The 22941-nt window shown below is 38.0% G+C and overlaps 1 protein-coding gene across 7 annotated transcripts in view; it reads left to right on the forward strand.

Moving 5' to 3' along the window:
• CDC14B (cell division cycle 14B) overlaps positions 1 to 22941 on the forward strand; it is a 130755-nt gene that overhangs the window by 12596 nt on the left and 95218 nt on the right. The window lies entirely within an intron of this gene.

Raw genomic sequence — 22941 nt, forward strand, 5'->3', positions numbered from 1 at the left:
CATATAGTCTGGGTATTTTTAAACATGGCTGCATCTTAGAAACACATCTGGAGCTTTGAAGAAAAACAATACCGGGGCATTTGTATTTTTCAAAAAGTTCCAAGATAAGTCTGATTTGCATCTGGATTTTAAAAAGTAATTACAGGTTTTTCTATTAAATGATAGTTTTTGTGATACAGAATTCTATTATTTTTCTATTGACCAATCATGATAGTTATTTCATTAAGCAAAAATCACAATAGTAGAAGACATTTATCAGTTTTCACAATCAATAGCTTCACAAAAAATAAAATCATTATAGTAATATAATAAGATCATTATAATTGCAAGCCATAATGGAAACATGATTAACCTAGCAGTATAAAATAGTCACATACAGTTTGGGGGATTAAGTAGAATGATGTTGTAAGTGGAAGTGCATACATGATATTTTCATCTGCCCAGCCAGTCTATGTCTTTTGGTTCCTGCATTTAATTCATTTACATTTAAGGTAATTATCAATATGTGTAATCCCACTACCATTTTTTAAAATTGTTTTGGACTTATTTTGTGTAGGTCTTTTCCTTGCCTTGTATTTCCTGCATAGAGAAGTTCCTTTAGTATTTGTTGTAAAGCTGGGTTTGTGGTGCTGAATTTAGTTAACTTTTGCTTGTCTGTAAAGCTTTTGATTTCTCCATCAGATCTGAACAAGAGTCTTGCTGAGTAGAATATTCTTGGTTGTAAGTTCTTCTCTTTCATCCCTTTAAATATATCATGCCATTCCCTTCTAGTTTGTAGAGTTTCTGTTGAGGTATCAGTTGATAACCTTATGGGAGTTCCCTTATATGTTATTTGTCATTTTTCCCTTGTGGTTTTTAATATTTTATCTGCCTTTAATTTTTGTCAGTTTGATTTGTCAGTGTATGTCTTGGGGTGTTCCTCCTTGGGTTTATCCTGCCTGGAACTCTCTGTGCTTCCTGGACTTGATTATTTCCTTTCCCATGTTTGGAAAGTTTTCAGCTGCTATCTCTTCAGTATTTTCTCAGGTCCTTTTTCTTTCTCTTCACCTTCTTAGGCCCCTGTAATGTGAATGTTGGTGTATTTAATGTTGTCTCAGATGTCTCTTAGGCTGTCTTCATTGTTTTCATTCTGTTTTCTATATTCCGTTCTGTAGCAGTGATTTCGACCATTCTGTCCTCCAGGTCATTTATCTGTGCTTCTGCCTCAATTATTCCGTTGATTTCTTCTAGTGTATTATTCATCTGTTTGTTTGTTCTTTAGTTCTAGGTCTTGCACCTTCTCCGTTGTTTTCCCAAGGTCCTGAATCATCTCCACTATCATTATTCTAAGTTCTTTTTCTGGAAGGTTGCCTATCTCCACTACATTTAATTGTTTTTCTGGGGTTTTATTGTGTCCCTTCATCTGATACATAACTTTTTGCTTTTTCATCCTGCTTAAGTTTCTGTAATGTGGTTTTTGTTCTAGCTGTGGGATTGTGGTTCTTCTTGCTTCTTCTGTCTGCCGTCTGATGGAGGAGGCTAAGAGGGTTGTATCAGCTGCCTGATGGGAGGGACTGGCAGATAGAAAAACTAGGTCTTGCTCTGGTAAAACTTTAATCCAGTTGTCTGCTGATGGGTGGGGTTGTGCTCCCTCTCTGTTAGTTGTTTGGCCTGGGGTAGGGCTCTATGGTAGGGTTAGTGGGGACCTCCAAGAGGACTTATGCCAAGGGGCCCCTTCCAGGACTGCTGCTGCCAGTGAGCCTGTGCCCACGGTGAGCCACTGCTGACTGATGCCTCCACAGGAGACCCTCCAGCACTAGCAGGTATGTCTGGTTCAGTCTCCTGAGGGGTCACTGCTCCACTCCCCTGGGTCTTGGTGCATGTAAGATTTTGTTTGTGCCTTCCAAGAGTGGAATCTCTGTTTCCCCCAGTCCTGTGGAAGTCCTGTAATCAAATCCTGCTGGCCTTCAAAGTCAGATACCCTGGGGATCTCCCTTCCCTTTGTTGTCCCCAGGCTGAGAAGCCTGATGTGGGGCTTAGAATGTTCACAGCAGTGAGAGAACTTCTTTGGTATTATTGTTCTCTAGTTTGTGGGTTACCCACCCAGCAGATATGGGATTTGATTTTATCATGATTGTGCCCCTCCTAACTGTCTTGTTGCAGCTTCTAATTTGTCTTTGGATGTGGGTTATCTTTTTTTGGTGAGTTCCAGTGCCCTCCTGTCAATGGTTGTTCAACAGCTAGTTGCGAATTTGGTGCTCTTGCAGCAGGAGATAAGCACACATCTTTCTATTCTGCCATCTTGAACTGGAAATCTAACACAAAGTCTAATTTTAAACTATTGTGACTAAAAAGGCTTGAAGTAAAAATCCACTTAGGATATGTTTGAGTGCATTTTATAGTTTCTTCCTTGCAATGGGTCCTGCAAGAGCTGTGATAGAGATTTCATACTTGACCCCGGATCTCTGGGAAGTGACTTCAGTACACAGAACTGGGTGATATCTATACCTATATATGAGTATCTCTCTATATCACCTGTATTGCATGGAGGACTTATCTGTGAATGTCATGGACACTCAAAAGACAGATGCCTCTGAAATATTAGGATACTTGGAAAAGAGGTGTGAGCTGTGTTATGAAAGATTCTCTAACATTCCCATGCTGAACCCACAGGAACTGTTTTTGATCATAGTAACACACAGAAGTCTGCTTTCTCCTTCCTCCTAAGAGTACCATTGCGACTACTATGGTGACATTTGTGTGTATATAGGATGATTGTTGGGACTGGAGATAGTTTCTGTTCCAGCATGGGGGAAATATCCTCTTCCTCCCTCCCCCTTGTGTCCTGCTCTTATTTGCCAATAGTAACAAATGTCAAGACACTGCAGTTAACTTGAATGAAATAACAACTTTGCTCCAAAATGGAAAAATACTTTATTTAATGAAATCTGTCTTACTCAAGAGGGCAGGAAAAGGGAGATAAACCTTAAAGTATTATTTAATAGGACCTACTCAGATTATTTTGAACAAATACATTTTTAGAGGCTAAGTTGATAGATTAAAAAAAAACCATTTCCAGGCTCAGTGCTAAAGGATTTTTTTTAAAATGCTTTTGGGAATTTCTAAAATAAAAATGTTAAATATTCCAAAGGCTAAGCGATAAACTTGTATTTTAAAAAAGTCCATGCTTTGGATTAAGGATTGTATTTTAAAATGATTTCAAAAAACAAGTATTATTCTAATGTTAAGATTTATGAATAGGATTAATAAATTTTGTTGTTTTATGCCACAAAGTGAAAGTGAAAGTCACTCAGTCGTGTCTGACTCTTTGCAACCCCATGGACTCTACAGTCCATGAAATTCTCCAGGCCAGAATACTAGAGTGGGTAGCCTTTCCCTTCTCCAAGGCATCTTCCCAACCTAGGGATCGAACCCAGGTCTCCCTCATTGCAGGCGGATTCTTTACCAGCTGAGCCACAAGGGAAGTCCAAGAATACTGGAGTAGGTAGCCCTATCCCTTTTCCAGTGGATCTTCCTGACCCAGGAATTGAACTGCAGGCGGATTCTTTACCAACTGAGCTATCAGGGAAGCCCTTTTGCCTCAAAAGCAATTTTTAAATAATGCCAGTTTTTGGTGTACCTTTTACACAACCCATTTAACTTAGCCATATGTAGTACTGCTTTGTTGTTGTCATCAAAACATTCTACTAGTTATAAATAGGCATACATAAAACTGCAGTCAGTGTCTTGTTTCTTGTACCTGTACCCTGCAAACAGACTGAGTTAAGGATTCCAAGGCAAGTACTTTCTTTAGGAGATGGTCCCAGGCAGTTGTCAAAGTAGAGTGAATAGGTAAGTGAGAGGGTCAGGAGGTGCTTGCCAAGCAAGTTTCTATTGTGGTAGCTGAAGTTTCGGAGAAGGCAGTGGCACCCCACTCCAGCACTCTTGCCTGAAAAATCCCATGGACGTAGGAGCCTGGTGGACCGCAGTCATGGGGTCATTAAGAGTTGGACACGACTGAGCGACTTACACTTTTCACTTTCCTGCATTGGAGAAGGAAATGGCAACCCACTCCAGTGTTCTTGCCTGGAGAATCCCAGGGACGGGGAGCCTCATGGGCTGCCGTCTACGGGGTTGCACAGAGTTGGACATGACTGAAGCGACTTAGCAGCAGCAGCAGCAGCAGCAGCTGAAGTTTGAGTCCACAGGAAATCTGGGAGCCACTATAGAACAAGTGAGGGTGGAGGGAGCTGAGATATTTGTACATTAGTAGAGCCTGGTGGGCTGCCGTCTGTGGGGTCGCACGGGGTCACACAGAGCCGAACACGACTGAAGCGACTTAGCAGCAGCAGCAGCTCAGAGGGTGAGTGATACTTTTGAAGTGCTGTGAAAGCAGCCCACATGGGCCCTGCAGGTGGGAGAAGGTCCTGAAACAATGTTGGTATCATTAGATTCTGTGCTGAGAAGGGGAGAATAGGCGGGTGACCCCTGCAGTTGGTTATGGTATAGTTAAATTTTTTCTGCATGCTCTTAGTGCTACTAGTGTATTCTTAGCTACTTAGCCCTCAACCATTATCTGAGTTGAATGTGTTATTGTCCCTGTGCTTTGTCCTGGTGGGGCAATTTTGATTGCAGATGTTGAGAAAAGGCACAGTGCGTTTGTTAGAAAGACCCAATGCTGCTGCTGCTGCTGCTAAGTTGCTTCAATCGTGTCCAACTCTGTGCGACCCCATAGACAGCAGCCCACCAGGCTCCCCCGTCCCTGGGATTCTCCAGGCAAGAACAGTGGAGTGGGTTGCCATTTCCTTCTCCAATGCATGAGAGTGAAGTGAAAGTGAAGTCGCTCAGTCATGCCCCCATGGACTTAGCGACCCCATGGACTGCAGCCTATCAGGCTTCTCCATCCATGGGATTTTCCAGGCAAGAGTACTGGAGTGGGGTGCCATTGCCTTCTCTGGAAAGACCCAATAGGAGAGTACTAAGCTGTAAGATGCGAGCTTAAAGAGGCCTTTGCAAGGAATTGTTTCAGGAAACAAGGTGTAAAGATTTGTGTGTAATTAAGGATAGTTGGAAGTTCTTTGATTTAATGAAAAGCTTAATAAAGAGCACTGTACCTTGGAGGTTTAACTCACAGTTGTGTGGTTAGCGTCTAGAAACATTAGGACCAGAGACAGTCCTGACTTCAGTGAATGTGAAGTGACTGGAAGGAGCTGAGCCATTGTCAGTGTAGAATGCCAGATCTGATCTCCTTGGACACTGCGGACTCTGAGCAAGTGCCATTTCCAGGAACTCCTCATCCTCGGCTAAATGGAGTTTGTGCCTATGAAGTCAGCTACCGTATGTCGTTTATTTCTAGTAAAGCCAGGTAGCGAGTGTTAGGTACTCTTGTGAATGGTTCAAGATAAATGAAACGATTGATTTATTAATGATTGCTCAAGAGTTTAAAATCACTGTATAATGTGTGTACAAAGTGTTACACAGATACAAAGTAGGGGAAATTACAGTTTACCTTATATAGTGTAAGTAAGAGTTCTTTTCCTACTTTAGGATGCTTTTCACATATAAATAAAGCTTTGCATAGCTCATTTTCATTTTCTTTGGAAACAGTAATTCAGTCTGTTGGGGGGGGTTGGGGGTGGGGTGGGGGGTGGGAATCTTGTTAAGAGTTGGAATTTAACAATGCTGAAGCTTTCACAGAAGATCAAGATTCATTATTAAAAGCCTTAACTTTGGAGACATTAGAGATAGTTTTTCATCATTTTCCTGAATATCAGTGGGCAGCTTTTAGAACCTATTAGAAAAACTAGTGCTGTGGATCTTTCCTGCCCTATGTAATCATGTTCCTTGTACTTGAGGTGCATTCCTGATCCTGGGTTCCTGACATGTTTATCATTGGTCCATGCAAGTCCCTTTGTTAGGCTTTCTGGTTTTGAAATATGGCCCACTAAACAGCACTCAGTATACTCTTCACCTAGAGTTGCCTGTTTTTCCTTTTTTTATTTTTTAGATAATACATGCACATGGTTCAAGTTTAAAAGCTACAAAAGTATAAACAGCAGAGAGTAAGATTCCCACTCTCATCTGTCACCTAGTGGCTTATTTCCCCTCTTCAGGATCAGTTGACAAAGCTGACCTCCTCTACGACTTACCAGAGATTTTCTATGTATTTACAAATATATGTATGTTTGTGTGTGCAGATGTATGTATGTTTGTGTCCTCGCATGCAAATTATGGTTCATTAGTCCCACTGATCTGTACCTTGCCTTTTTTTTTTTCTTTACTGCTCTTAGGTTGCTCAGTGAGCACAGAATTGGAACAAAGCAAGCTGGAAGATCCTAGTTGATCATGCTTTCAAGCTGCTCTAAATTAAGATGTGATGATAAAAGCCTCTGAGTTGAGTCAGTATCTGCTTCATGCTAAGGCCCATGCTAAAACCTGTGTCTGTCCTCCACCTCCAAATAAAGTCTCTTAAGATACAGGTGCTCGTTTTTAAAAAGACATCACATAAAGAAAAGAAAAAGATCAGTGATTTTACTAGCATGAGTGGTCTCTATCAGTTAGTTTAGGCTTGGTTATACTGTAATAATAAGCTGCTTCTCAATCTCAGCTGTTTAAAGTGACAGTGAAAGTCACTCAGTCATGTTGGGCTCTTTGTGACCATCGAATTCTCCAGGCCAGAATACTGGAGTGGGTAGCCGTTCCCTTCTCCAGAGGATCTTCCTAACCCTGGAATTGAACCCAGGTCTCCTGCATTGTAGGCAGAGTCTTTACCAGTTGAGCCACGACCGAAGCCCCTAGTTTAAAAGAAAGATTTAATTCTTGTTTCTGTTTCACAGCCACGGTGGATTGGCAAGGGTTTCTGCTTATTGTAATTGTTTGGGAACCGAGGCTTATAAGCAGAACAGTCTCTAATACAGCTGGTCTCTGTGCCAGAGGGGAAAAGAATGCTGTGGAGTGTCTTGATCAACAATTAAATACCCATTTTCATTATAGTTCATTGGCTAGAATTATCACGTGGTCCCACCCAACCACAGAGAGACAGGAATGTGCCTTTTAGGTGAGCAAGTTAGCCTATTAGATTGTTCAGTGTATATTTGTATCTCTGTAAAGAGATATATTTTCATATGAATAAGATAAACATGAAATAATTTTATCATTACTTTTTTCCACTTATGTCACAGCGGAATCTTTCATTGTCCTAAAAATAAGTACGTGTCTAAATATGTCTTCCCTGATAGCTCAGTTGGTAAAGAATCCACCTGCAATGCAGGAGATCCCTGTTCAATTCCTGGGTTGGGAAGATCCCCTGGAGAAGGGAAAGGCTACCCACTCCAGTATTCTGGCCTGGAGAATTCCGTGGACTGTATAGCCCATGGGGTTGCAAGAGTCAGTCAAGACTGAGTGACTTTTACTTTTGCTTTCAAATATGTCTTAGAGGACGTATATTATTTCAGTATATGGATATATAATTATGTATTTCTTTGTGGCTCCTCTACCGAGGAAAATGTACATTAATTTTCATAAAATTGGTAGAAATATTTACAGGTTGTAAGCCATGGATTCCTATCATGGTTTCTAGGTTGTAAATATAAGCTCTATTTAGAATAACCCCTCTTTTTCCCCTTTGTCCCTTCGTAAAGTACCTTTTCATAGTTTTTAAAACTTGGTTTATTTGGGTTTTTTTTTTTTGTATTATTTTTGGCCCCACTGCACATCTTGTGGGATCTCAGTTCTCTGACCAGGGATTGAATCTGGACCCTTGGCAGGGAAAGCATGGAGTTCTAACCGGTATTGGTTAGGACTTGATATTATGGATAGGTAAATACTGTTGTCCCTCAGTATCCATTGGGGATTGGTTCCAGGAACCCCATGTATATTATTAGGAAATTATTATCTGTGATGACTTAAAAATGTGTTTTCTCTTTATCATTTGCCTTTTGATTATCTTAGAGTTGTGGTTGTGATGTGTCTTGCCTCGCAAAATCTGTAAGTAAACCGGCTAATCATTCCTCTTAATGATTTAAGAGGATTTTAAGTCATAACTTTATCTCAACAAAGTGATTAATGAATTGTTAGGTGTTTAATTCTCCCACCCTGGCCTGTATGCTGTTGTTCTTAAGCATTTTACTTACATGTATATTATAAGCCCCGTGTTGCATTGTTTTCACTTTTGTTAAAGCAATCAGCTTTTAAAGAGCAATTGAGAAAAGTCTTCTGTGTTTACCGTGTGGTTACCACTGCTAGTGCTCTTCATTCCTTTGTGTAGAGCCAGAATTCCAAAAGGTATCATTTTCCTTCTGCCTGAAGGTTTTTTTTTTTTTTTAAACATTTCTTATAGTTCAGATCTCTTTTATCTTTTGAGTGTTTAAAAATGCCTTTACTTTTGAAAGGTTTTTGCTTAGTATGGGATTCAAGGCTGGCCTTTTTCTTTTTTCTTTCTGCACTTTTAAAGACCTTGTTCTGTTGTCTTATCAGTTACATTGGTTCCTACAAGAAATCTGATATCCTTATCTTTGTTTCTCTGATGTAATGCATGCTTTTTCCTCTGGCTGCTTTTAAGATTTTCTCTTTATCATTGGTTTTGAGAATTTGATTATGGCATATTTTTCTTCACTTTGTGCTTAAGACTCTTTGAATTTCTTGTATCTGTGGGTTTAAAGAGTTTATCAATTCAGGAAACTTTCAACTATTATTTCTTTAAATATTTTTTTCTGCCCGCTCCCCTTCCTTAATATACAATTACTTATATATTAGGCCTTTAAATATATATATATTTAGGCCATTTTAAGCTGCCTAAGAGCTCACTGATGGTTCAGTTTTTTTTTTATTTTTTTTTCCCCTCTCACTTTCATTTGAATAGGTTTACTGCTATACCTTAAAATTTACTATTATTTTCCTATTTTTTTATTAGCCATTAATCAAATCCAATGTAATTTTTATCTCATAGATTGTAGTTTTCATTTTTAGAAAAGCTCAATTTAGACCTTTTTTTGTAGCCTCTGTGTCTACTTTTTTTTTTACTCTATTTAAAAAATAAAAGCCTTTTGAGATATAATTCACGTACCATATAATCCAGTCATTTAAAGTGTACGTTTCAGTGGTTTATTTTTTGTAATACATTCTATGTAGTATTTAAATACTAAATATTTTTAAAATATTATTTTGGGGGATAATTAGTATATTTACAGAGTTGTATGACTATTCTCATAATCTAATTTTGGAACATTTTTGTTATTCAACAAAGAAACCTTGTACCTAATAGCAAGGACTTCCCATTCCTTTCACCTTCTTATTCCAGCCCTGGGTAACCGCTACTTTCTGTCATTGTAGATTTTGGGTATTTCATAGAAACAGGATTATGCTATTAGTGATATGACTAGTTTCTTTTACTTAGCATGATGTTTGTGAGGTTCATCCATCTTGTAGCATGTACCATACTTCATTTCTTTTTATGGCTGAAAAATATGCCATTGTATAACTAGATCACATTAAACGTGTGTGTGTGTATAAGCTTAGGTGGACATATATTTTCATCTACTTACTGAACATATAAACGCTGTTATGATAACTTTTAATTTTTTTTCTGCTAATTCTAACTTGTCCCTCAGTTCTAGGTCAATTTTGATTGATTGATTAGTCCCTTCATAGTGGGTCCTATTTTTCTGGTTCCTTGCATGCCTGGCAGTCTTTGATTGGATGCTAAATTTTACTTTAGTGGCTGCTGGATATTTTTGTATTTTTATCAATCTTAACTAAGTTTTGTCCAGGAATGCAGTAAAGTTACTAATTTCATACTTTCAGTTCTTGCTTTTATGTATTAAGTGGGGCTGGATCAGTGCTCAGTTGAGAACGAATTATTCATTATTGGGGCAAGACCTTCCTGAGTCTTACCCAGTGGCCTCTGCAACTTGGGAATTTTCACAAAATGACCTGGGAAAACAAGTACTCTCACAGCTTGTGTGAATGCCAGACACTGTTGGCTGTAATCCTTTCAGGTGGACTTCAGCAGTTTCCTAGCATGTGTGTTCTGTACTCTCAAATGTTGGAGAGTTTTTACAGATCTCTGAGATTCCCTCAGACTTCCCAGGTATCTCAGTAGTAAAGCTTGGGTTTGATCCCTGGGTTAGGAAGATCCCTGGAATAGGAAATGGCAACCTGCTCCAGTATTCCTGCTTGGAAAATTCCATGAACAGAGGAGCCTGGTGGGCTACAATCCATGGGGTCGCAAAGAGCCAGACGTGGCTGGGCACACATGCGCAGGGTTCCCTCTTTGCAGCTTCCTTCTCTTTGGTACTCTGTACTGTGAACTTTTGCTCCTTGGTTCCTTGGATTCAGTTTCATCACAGCTCCGTGTCTGTTGGGTTCTGTCTTGGTTTATCCTCTCTGTGCAGTAGCCATAAACTGGGGGTAATTGTACGGCTGATTTTTTTTTAAATTTGCTGTGTCTTGGGGATTGCTGCCTTCTATTGCCTGAAATCCAGAGTCCTGAAAACCATTATTTAATGTATTTTGTCTGATTAAAAATTTTTTAAAGGAGGAGTAGTAAATCAGGTCTCTGTTATTCTATCTTGGCTAGCAGTGGAAATCCTGTTTTCTTATATATTTTCTGTTTTCATTTCATTTAAATATTTTCTCCATTTGAAATTTATTCTGCTCTGAGGTCATGGAATTGCTTCTATTTACTTTTTCACGTGGCTACCTAATACTGTTTATTTATTCAACATCCAATTTGATTTATCATCTTTGTCATGTGTTGAGTTCATGTACGTGGCTGGGTCTATTTCAGAACTTTTGTTCTGTTGTATATATGTCTACTGGGTACTAGGAATAGTCTGTATTAGTAATGGAGTAATATCTGATAGTGCTAACTCCATCTTAGAACTCATTTTTAAAAAAAAACAACTTTTTCTCCAGCTGTTCCTATTTGTTCTTGCATATCTTTCCATATGAATTTTAGGATCAACTTGCCTATTCCATAAACAAACAAAAAATCTTGCTGGTTACTTATATGAATTAACTTGGACAAAAAAAAAAAAAAAAAAAACTTTAGGATGATGGCTCTCCTGTCCACAAACGTGGTATAGCTTATTGTTTGCTCAAGTCTTTAGTAACTCATTAATGTGTTAAAATTTCATACTGTACAATGTCTTACACTTTTAACAAGTTGTAACCGTTTTTTTCTTAGGTACTTTAATCTTTGTTGTTACTTTTATAAATGGTATTTTTTCTCTTCTGTTTATTTCACGTATTAATAGTTTTCTGAGCAATTAGCTGAACTCTTTATGAAGAATATTTTAATTTTACTTAGGCTTCACAGTGCCTACCAAAGGGTTTGGAAGGTAGAAATGGCTAGTCAATGTTTAGATATTAGAATAAAGACTGAAGAGTTACTATAACTACATTAATAAAACATTTACAATGTAGATGATTACCTCACAGCTTTGTTTTTAATTATTAAAGTTTAGAGATTTATCATTCTGATCTTGTTGGTATTTTATCTTAATTTAGCTCTTATAAATAAGACTCTATTAATACCCTTGTTTAGCTACCTGTTTTTGAACTATGTAGAGTAAGTTTGTATGGCTAATAGTGATTGTATTCAATGAATAGATTTCTTTATTTGATAGGTGAGTTAGGAATTTGCTTCTGAAGCAGAATGGCCTTTTAAAAACTTAGAGTTGTACATGGCTGTAAGAAATTAAAACAAAGACACAAATAGATAGAAGGACTTTCCCTGTCTGTGAATTGGAGGACTTAATATTATTAAAATGTCCATACTGCCAAAAGCAATCCCTATCAAAGTGCCAATGGCATATTTGTAGAAATTGAAAAAACATCCTAAAATTCATATAGAAAGACAAAGCTTAGGCTTCACACTTTTGATTTCAAAACATATTGCAAAGCTATAGTAATCAAAATAATTGGTACTCAGCAATAAAAAGGGCAAATATTTTAAAAACTCACTGTACCAAGTGTTGAGGAGGGTGCGGAGCATTTAGAACTCTCATATCCTGTCCTGACGAGTGTGAAATGATGCAGCCATGATGGAAACCAGCTGGTCAGTTGCTTAAAAAGCTAAACATACATGTCCCAGTGATCCCACTGTTAGGTGTTTACCAAAGAGAAAAGATAACATCTGTCCACACAAAGACTTCTACATGAATGTTCAAGGCAGCTTTCTTTGTAATAGGTAAAAATTAAAAACCAGTAAGTATCCATTAACAGGCAAATGGATTATCAAGTTGTTATATATTCATACAATGGAATAATACTATTAAGCAATATAAAGGAAAGAACTGTTGATAAGTACAGCAAACCGTATGGACCTTGAAGTCACTAGGTGAAGTGAAACAACACTGATAAAAAGAAGCATTAAGATTCCATTTATATAAAATTCTAAAAATTCTCAAATTGTTTTAAGTGACAGAATATAAATAAGTGGTTGCCTAGGGATGGATGTGGAAGAGGGAATGGATTACAGAGGCGCAAGAGGAAACTTTAGGTGGTAATGAAAATATCTATCTTGATTCATTGTGTATGTGGGTATCAAAGTTGATTTTAAATATGTGCAGTTTATTGTGCATAAAGTATATCTAAATAAAGGTATTTTAAACAGTAAAAAATAAAAATAAAAAACAAACAAAAAACAACAAACCAGTATTATACTGGCATAAAGACAGATATAGACCAACGGAACAGAGTAGAGCCCCAGAATAAACCATCATGTATATGGTCAAATACTTTTAAACAAAGGTGCCAAGGTTGCACAATAGGGAAAGGATAGTCTCTTCAACAATGGTGATGGGAAAACTGGGTATTCACATGCAGAAGAATAAAGCTGGACTCTTACCTTACATCATATACAAAAATGAGCTCAGAATTTCAGTAAGACCAAAAACTGTAAAACTCCTATGAGAAAACATAAGGGACTGAAGTTGGCAGTGATTTCTTGGATATGCGCCAAAGCAGGCAACAAAAGCAAAAACAGGCAAATAGGACTACGTCAAACTTCTGCTTGTTAAAGGACAGAATCAATACAGTGAAAGACAACCTATGGAATGGGAAAAATATTTGCAAACCATGTATCTGGTAAATGAGTTAATATTAGGTGTTAAATATCCAGAATATATAAATCCTCCTACAACTCAACAGAAAATAAACAATCCAATTAAAAAATGGGCAAAAGTTGAATAGACGTTTCAAAGAAGATATACAAATAGCCAATAGATTGTACTGGGAAAAGATTTCAGAGTCTTTCCTCCTGTGCAAGCTCCTTTACTCCCACACTGAACACTTCACTTCTGACATTTCTGGTTTTCCCCACGCCAAGCAATTCTGTGACACCAGCTGGGTGCTCTACAATTTAATTCTGACGGTATCTATCTGTTGCTAGTGTCAGAGCTCACAGGTTAAGTACTCAGTCCCACAAGACTATGCACCCCTTGCCAATCAACAATCCATGTTGTTACCTCTGCTTTGACCAATCAGCTATTAATCAGAGGTTCTCACAATCCTGGCTCAGGTTTGATTAATTCAATTATAGAACTTAGGAAATCAGTTTACTTACTGTTTGCCAGTTTATTATAAAAAAGGATATAACATAGGATATAATTAAATATCCAGATGGAAGAGATGCCAAAGGGGCACAGAGCTTTCTCACCCGCTCAGGGCCCACCACTCTCCCAGCACCTCTCTGTGTATGAACCTAGAAACTCTCAAAACTCATACTATTAGGATTTTTATCTAGGCTTCCTGACTTAGGTGTGTTATCAACTTCATTTTCAGCCCCTCTCTCATATATCGAATTTGGGTCAGGGCTGAAACCTCTCAGTTTCTAATATAGCTTGATCTTTCTGGAGACCATACCCCATCCTGGAGCCCACCAGGGTCACCTCTTTAGAACTAGAGACTCTCTTGATACCGTGGAAATTCTAAGGGATTTGGTATCCTGGTCTCAGGAACATGGGTCAAAGACCAAATATTAGAATAAAAAACACTCCTAGTGTTCTTATCACTTAGGAAATCACAAGGTTTTAGGAACTCTGTGCCAAAAACTGGGGGCAGATAGGTATATATACATCTGCTGCTGCTAATAATAATTTTTTAAAGATGTCACACAGCATATGAGAAAAATGCTCAGCACTATTACTAGGGAAATACAAATCAAAACCACAATAAGGTGTCTCATACATGTTGGGATGGCCACTAACCAAAACCAAAACAACTCCAACACATGCTCAAAGTAAGAAGTGTTGGCAAGGATGTGGAAAAACTGGAACCTTTGTGTACTGTTGATGGAAACGGAAAATGGTGCAGCTGCTATGGAAAAGGGTACAGGGGTTCCTTAAAAAATTAAAAATTGAACTTCTGTATGATTCAGCAGTCCCACTTCTGGGTATTTATCCAAAAGAAGTAAAAACAGGCTCTTGAAGAGATAGTTGCACACACGTGTTCACTGCAGCATTTTTCACAAAGCCAAGAGGTGGAATTGCCCATTGATAGATGAATATATAAAGAAAATGTCATAAATATGTAGAGCAACATACATGTCTGTTGATGTATACAACATATATGTATGTGTGAATACATATCTGTATTCAGTCTTAAAAAGAGCAACCCTGTTATATGCTATAATGTGGATGAACCTTGAAGAAATTATGCTAAGTGAAACAAGCCAGTCACAAAAGATGAATAATGTATGATTCCAGTTATGTGCAATCTAAAGTAACCTATTGTTTGGAAATAGAAACTAATTGGTAATTGCCATTGTTGGGGGAAGTTGCTGTTCGATGGGTATAGAGTTTCAATTTTTCAAGATGAAAAGTTCTACAGATGTACTGCCCAAGGCATATATAGTTAACACTACTGTACACTTACAAGTGGTTAAGATGGTAAATTTATACTGTTTTATGCTGTGATCAAAAGAGCACAAAAAGAATTTATCATTGTTGAAAACTCAGTTTTGCATCTGTTTCTATTTCATACTAATCTGAGCATAGTTATTTGTGTGGTATTTCTTCCTGGAATTTATTAGGCTCTTTGATACCAAGAATACAGATTTCAGAGAATGTTTTACCTATATCTTAAGCAAGTAAGTGCATCTGACAATTATAAGGGCTGCTTTTAAGAATGGAACAGAATGTTTAAAATTAGAATTGTTTAGGAAAATTTAAGATGTATGATTAAACGTAAAGAGAATGCTTGCACATATCCACTCGATTTAAACAAAGACAATAAAATATACTTACTAGTTGTAAATTTGATCAGAATACTTAGGACTTTATGATTGTTTTCAACAGGAAGATTTCACTCTTGTTTTCAGATAGTTTTTCAATGATAACTAAATAATACTGTAAAGTATAAAGCTGCTTCATAGTTATTAGGTAAATATCACTTTATTGATAAAATAGATTAAATATAATTCAGCATGAACATGGAAATTCCTGGATTTTTCATGAATTCTCCTAAAACTTAAAAAAAAATAAAACATAAAGAAGGCTAACTTGAAATTATATCAAACCTAGAAAGAGTTTTTTCCTTCTCAAATCAAAGCATAAACAAATTTCCCTTAAAGTCTTTGGGGTTACTGCCTCAAAGAGCTAAATGTTGCTACTGAGAAAATCTGTGATTAAAAGTAGTGTGCTCCTTTGCTGGATAATGCTGTGTGGCCGGGTTAATAGAAGGCTTTCAGTGAATATCCCACTTTCTTTCTTCAGTTCAGTTCAGTTTAGTTCAGTCGCTCAGTCGTGTCTGACTCTTTGCGACCCCATGAACCGCAGCACGCCAGGCCGCCCTGTCCATCACCAACTCCCGGAGTTCACCCAAACTCATGTGCATCGAGTCAGTGATGCCATCCAGCCATATCATCCTCTGTCGTCCCCTTCTCCTCCTGCCCTCAATCTTTCCCCGCATCAGGGTCTTTTCCAATGAGTGAACTCTGAACTCTTCGCATGAGGTGGCCAAAGTACTGGAGTTTCAGCCTCAGCATCAGTCCTTCCAATGAACACCCAGGACTGGTGTCATTTAGGGTGGACTGGTTGGATCTCCTTGCACTTTCTTTCTTAAGTTTCCACAAAGGTTTGCAGCTTCCAGCTCTCCTCCTGGATCCCTCAGGGTGTTTCTTCTGTGGTGTCATAGCTCCCCAAGGAAGCAAAGTTTTGAAAGGCAAAGTTTTGAAAGGACCTGAGCCTGGAAAACTGCAAGTAAATCATCTTCTTTATATGATGACTTTTTTGGTGTTTTTTTGCCCTTTTTTGGGGGGAAAAAAGCTAAAATACTAATCTTGACAGATATATAAAGTAAGCAGATTTTGGAAGTCACTTACTTGAACCATTTAATTATTTTTCCATAGGCTTACTTGAGGCCACATTTTTAGGGCAATTATTGTTATGTATGCAATGATTTGGGATACATTTGTTGAAAGTTTTGTTTTACCTTGTTGTCACAAGTAACCTTGGGTAAGTTACTTATTCTTCCTTGACACTGCCTTCAGTCTGTAAAATGAGAGTGATAATACCTGTATCATAAGACTGTGGTGAAAAGTGAGATAATATGTGTAGTGCCTAGATTAGGATGTACTCATAAATGAGAATTTCCTTTTCTTTGAACCTTGTCTGTCCTTCCATTAGTTACATTTGTTTGTTAAACAGGCATTTTCTGAGTGCCTGTTGTGTCCTAGGCACTGTGCTAGGTAGGGTGTGTTTCTGACCACAGGTGCTCTCATTCTTTTCAAGCAGCTGAGAAAATCAGAGTTGTGCTGTGAGCCTTGGGGCCAAAGGCCCTAAAAGCAAGAGCAAAGTCATAGCTCCCTTGCTTTTGTGTTGCTGACAGTGGAGTCCTTTGTCTCTTACTATCCACTTGTCAGAAGGTATAGATTAGAAACCAATGGATTTAATTCTGTGGTGTTTATCATAGTGACCATTAACCACATGTTAGCAGATATTGAACATTTCCATCACTGCAGAAAGTTTCAGTGGGCTTTGATGTTCTTGGTAGTGTGAGTGAGTTGGATTACTAGTTTTTAGACCAGAGATATAAGAACTCCAGAATATCCTGCTATGTTTATTTTACTTAAAGCAAGTCTTAGTTAGAGGCTTATGACATGATATTGAGTCATTTTTCTCCTTATTCTCAATCCAGAGTACTTTTTAAATAATCTGGCTGATAGAATATAAGAAATGGCAGATAATCTTTCTGTTACAAGATAGGCTTTAGTTCTGTGAATTTTCCTTCATGAAGATTTTAGGAACACTTTGTAGCCTTTTTCTTTTTATAAACTGAGGAAGGATAAAAATATTTAATATTTCAAAACTCCTTGCAAGAATAGCTATACTGTTTCTTCTGGTATGTTTTTAGTTTTGGTTTCTTTAAGTTGCAGTATAATTTACTTTTCATGCATGGTCTGTAGTATATACTTAATAAATCAACATAGTTCTTAATTATATTCTATACAAAATAATTTATTCTGTAGTGTTTTCATGGATCTGTACCAGTCAAGATTCTTTTTGGCTACCTCAACCCCTGTCTCTTCTGCTTTTAAAAAGCAAAGTTTAGTTCGTTTTTAGTAAAATGCACAGATTTATGTATACAGTTTGAAGTAAGTTTATACTCCTGTGAACCACTATTCCTTCTAGGCTCCTTTCCACTCAACTCCCTTTTATCCCAAGTAATCACTGTTCTGATTTCTATCAGGATAGACTACTATTAACTGTTCTTGAATTTTATATATCTGTAATCATACAGCATGACCTCTTGTGTCTGTTCTTTGCTTTGCATAAGCGTCTTAAAGATGCATCCATTTTATTTTGTGTATCAAGACTTCATTTGTTTGTTTTTGCTGAGTAATTTTCCATTGTATGAATGTACCACAATCTGTTTATCCATTCTCCTGTTGATTGACGTTCATGTTGTGTCCAGCTTTTGGTTATTATAAAACTGCTACATATATTTGTGTATAAGTCTTTTTGTAGATACATGTTTTACTTTTTGTTGGATATGTTCTTAGGAATAGGATGACAGGGTAATAGGGAAAGTGTATGTAACTTCAAAGAAAGTAGGGAAAACCACTAGACCATTCAGATATGACCTAAATCAAATCCCCTATGAATTGTACAGTGAAAGTGGCGAATAGATTCAAGGGATTAGATCTGGTAGACAGAGTGCCTGAAGAACTATGGACAGAGGTTCATAACATTGTACAGGAGGCTGTGACCAAAACCATCCCAAAGAAAAAGAAAAACAAGAAGGCATAGTGGTTGTCTGAAAAGGCTTTACAATAGCTGAGGAAAGAAAAGAAGTGAAAAGCAAGGGAGAAAGGGAAAGATAAACCCAACTGAATGCAGAGTTCCAGAGAATAGCTAGGAGAGATAAAAAGGCTATCTTCCATGAATAATACAAAGAAGTAGAGGAAAACAGTAGAAGGGGAAAGACTAGAGACCTAAAGAAAATTGGAGATTTCAAGGGAATATTTCATGCAAGGATGGGCACAATAAAGGACAGAAATGCTAAGAACCTAACAGAAGCAGAAGAGATTAAGAAGAGTTAAAAAGAGATGGCAAAAATACATGGAAGAACTATACAAAAAAGGTCTTAATTACCCAGATAACCATGATAGTGTGGTCACTCACCTAGAGCCAGGCATCCTGGAGTGTGAAGTCAAGTGGGCCTTAGGAAGCATCGCAATGAACAAAACTAGTGGAGGTGATGGAATTCCAGCAGAGCTATTTCAAATCCTGAAAGGTGATGCTGTTAAAATGCTGCACTCAATATGTCAGCAAAACTGGAAAACTAGGCAGTAGCCACAGGACTGGAAAAGGTCAGTTTTCATTCTAATCCCAAAGAAGAATAATGCCAAAGAATGTTCAGACTACCGAACAGTTGTGCTCATTTCACATGCTAGTAAGGTTATGCTCAAAATCCTTCAAGTTAGGCTTCAGCAGTTATGTGAACTGAAAACTTCCAGATGTACAAACTGGGTTTAAAAAAGGCAAAAGAACCAGAGATCAAATTGCCAACATTCGTTGGACCTTAGAGAAAGCAAGGGAATTTCAGAAAAACATCTACTTCTGTTTTATTGACTACCCTAAAGCATTTGACTGTGGATCACAATGTACTGTGGAAAATTGTTGAAGAGATGGAAATACCAGACCACCTTACCTGTTTCCTGAGGAAAATGTATGCAGGTAAAGAAGCAACAGTTAGAACCTTACATACACCAACTGACTGGTTCAAAATTGGGTAAGGAGTACGACATGCCTGTATATTGTCACCCTGTTAATTTAACGTATGCTGAGTGCATCATGCGAAATGCTGGGCTGGAGCATTCACAAACTGGAATCAAGTTTGCTGGGAAAAATATTAACAACCTCAGATGTGCGGATGGTATCGCCCTAATGGCAGAAAGTGAAGAGTAACTGATGGGCCTCTTGATGAGGGTGAAAGAGGAGAGTGAAAAAGCTGGCTTAAAACTCAGCATTCAAAAAACTAAGATCATGGCATCCAGCCCCATCACTTCATGGTGAATAGAAGGGGAAAAAGTCGAGCCAGATTTTCTTTTCTTTGGCTTCAAAATCATTGTGGCTGGTGACTGCAGCCATGAAATTAAAAGACGCTTGCTCCTTGAAAGGAAAGCTGTGACAAACTTAGCATGTTAAAAAGCAAAGCTATCACTTTACCAATAAAGATCCATATAGTCAAAGCTATGGTTTTTCCAGTAGTCATGTATGGATGTGAAAGTTGGACCGTAAAGAAGGCTGAGCCTCGAAGAACTGACACTTTCAAATTGTGGTGCTGGAAAAAACTCTTGAGAGTCCCTTGGATGGCAAGGAGACCAAACCAATCAATCCAAAGGAAATCAACTGTGCATATTCAGTGGAAGAACTGATGCTGAACCTGAAGCTCCAATACTTTGGCCACCTGACATGAAGAGTTGACTCATTGAAAGGGACCCTGATGCTGAGAAAAAATTGAGGGCAAGAGGAGAAGGGGGTGACACAGGATGAGATGATTGGATGGCATCACTGACTCACTGGACATGAATTTGAACAAATTCTGGTAGATAGTGAAGGACAGGGAATCCACATGTGCTGCAATCCATGGGTCACAAAGAATCAGACATGACTTAGGGACTGAAAAACAACAAATGTAACACCATTTTATATTCCCATTAGCAATATTTAAGTTTGAATTGTTCCACATCTTCAAAAATTGGTACTGTCATTCTAACTTTAGCCATTCTAGTGTGTATGAAATGGTATTTCATTGTTGTTTTAATTTGCATTACCCTGAATGCCTTTTTTTTCATAAGATTATAGGCTATCCCTTTCCTGGTGGCTCAGATGGTAAAGAATCTGCCTGCAATGCAGGAGACCTGGTTCAATCTCTGGGTCGGGAAGATCCCCTGGAGAAGGAAATGGAGACCCACTCCATTGTTCTTGCCTGGAGAATTCCATGGCCAGGGGAGCCTTGAGGGCTACAGTCCTTGGGGTTGCAAAGAGTCGGACATGACTGATCGACTAACACTTGGCAGCACTCATAGGCTGCTCCTGTAACTTCTTTCAAAAGTGTTTTTAAACCTTTTGTCTTGGTTTCTATTTTTAAAAATTTAATATGTACCTTTAGTCCTCTCTACACCATTTTGTTAAAAACTGCAGCAAAATTGGCATGGTAATTTAGAAAAAATCTCCTTGAGGAGTTTCTTTAGAGAGAAAATTACTTATTGATAGGACTGCTGCTGCTGCTGCTGCTGCTGCTAAGTCACTTCAGTCGTGTCCGACTCTTTGTGACCCCATAGGCGGCAGCCCACCAGGCTTCCCCGTCCCTGAGATTCTCCAGGCAAGAACACTGGAGTGGGTTGCCATTTCCTTCTCCAATGCATGAAAGTGAAAAATGAAAGTGAAGTTGCTCAGTTGTGTCCGACTCTTAACGACCCCATGGACTGTGGCCCACCAGGTTCCTCCGTCCATGGGATTTTCCAGGCAAGAGTGCTGGAGTGGGGTTTGGTATGTCCTAAATATTGTTAGAAGGGCCTTGAAATATCACTGGAGATAAGGAATGAATATTGTGATTAAGAATTTGCTCCTGATTAAGGCAATTATATATTAAAAATATTCATTAAAGTAATTTTTGATTTTCATTCATTGCCATGAAATTTGTAATGAGACCTACCATTTATTTATCTCTCCTTGCCCCCTTTGAAACGCTTTAAAATGGTAGATCAATTAGAATTTATCTTATCAAACTTCTTGGCTTTGAATCCTAGAAAAACATCTGTCTGCTGAAGTTGACTCCTTTACTTCTATGTGACTCTCTTTCTAGCTCACGTGTCTGATTTCCCTATGATCCAAGTGTTTTAGGACGTGTTCATGATGCCAGATCTCAACTCTTTGTATCATACTGATGGACACTGACCTGACACAGTTTGCTCATTCACAACTCTTAGGACTTTTTGATAGATAGTAGTAACCGCAGAAAAACTTGAGATGGATGGGTACCAAGTTGCTACCGAGTTACAATGAGAACTAATCTCAGATAAAAATATTCTTCCATACAGCGAAGTCATTAAATATTCTTACTTAGCAAACAGGCATAAAATATGATGTACCCTGTCTTATAAGCTTGGTTGCTGTGTTTTTAGGTATTCAGATCACTCCTTTTATGAAATGTTCACTTGAAGCAGACAACGATAATATTCTCGTTACAGGATTCTGTTAGGCACCAGTTAATCATATCTCACAATCAGTAGCTGGACAGAGAACAGTTTAGGCGTCTAAACTTGAGTCTCATACACTATCCCTGAATAAGAGTATCATTAGATTCTTGTAATCTGTATTTAAGATATTTTAGGCAATCTACATACATGAACAGCCATTAATTTTACCAGTGAGAACCCACTTCTAGCAACCATTGTTCTGATTAACAAGCTATTAGTTTCACCAATGAAAAAACATTTTCGGCATTTGATGTTTTAATTATAAGTTCTCCAGATGTATGAATAACAGAAAATCTGCAGTATCACCCCTGAATACGAGTTTCCGTCTTTAGTAATAGCTGTCCATCTATGGAGTGTGAATTTCTAATTAGAGCAACTGCATCTAGATCAACAGATTGGCCTCATAGGGTAGCTTAAACCAGCTTAAATCATGTGCATTTCAACCTTTTGAAAGTAAAATAGCATGCCATTTGAAAGTAAACTAACAACTCAGTTTTCATTATATAAAACAAGAAGAGAAGAATTCATCTGGTTAATGTACTCTACCTCCTAGTAAATTTAGTTAGTAAATACATTAAAAATCTTAAATAAAAGTAGTTAACTGAGAATTACATAATATTTAATGACAAAGGAAACTAGGGTCTGAAATTCTAATTTTTGTTTTTTCGTCACAGAACCAGAGGGCATGTGAAACAAAGGGGCTAGAGAGATTATTTTTCCCAGTGATTTAAGTTTCAGGGCCTCTTGTTTTTAAAGAGAATGGCCCAAGAGCTGACACAGCCTTCTTACCATTGCCATGCCTCAGTTGTTGCTCTTACAGTGAGTACTCAGTGTATTGAGAGTCAAGCACCATTGAATCTGGTAGCTTACCGGATTTGTGGTCTCTGATGGAGAAGGTTTAACTCCGGGACCAAAGACAGTCTCAGTCACTCAGAGCTTTGTATAGGTTTTATTTAAAGTGAAAGTGACAGAAAAAGCTTCTGACATAGACATCAGAAGGGGGCAGGAGAGTACCCACCTCACTAGTTTAGGGCTTCCCTGGTGGCTGAGAGGTTAAAGCGTCTGCCTGGAATGCAGGCCTTATATACCTCTCAACTGGCAGCTGAGAATAGATAAAAAAAAAATACTTCAAGGCCTTGAGAATTTCACCCAAAACCTTTCCCGTAACATGCATCCTGGGATGACATCAGCACGAGATTAGCTAGAAGAAACAGGTTAACCTAGAGCTAAAGGCTGTGGAAGTTTTACCCAGG

This window comes from Ovis canadensis, chromosome 2 (assembly GCF_042477335.2).
Source record: "Ovis canadensis isolate MfBH-ARS-UI-01 breed Bighorn chromosome 2, ARS-UI_OviCan_v2, whole genome shotgun sequence".
Taxonomy (NCBI): domain Eukaryota; kingdom Metazoa; phylum Chordata; class Mammalia; order Artiodactyla; family Bovidae; genus Ovis; species Ovis canadensis.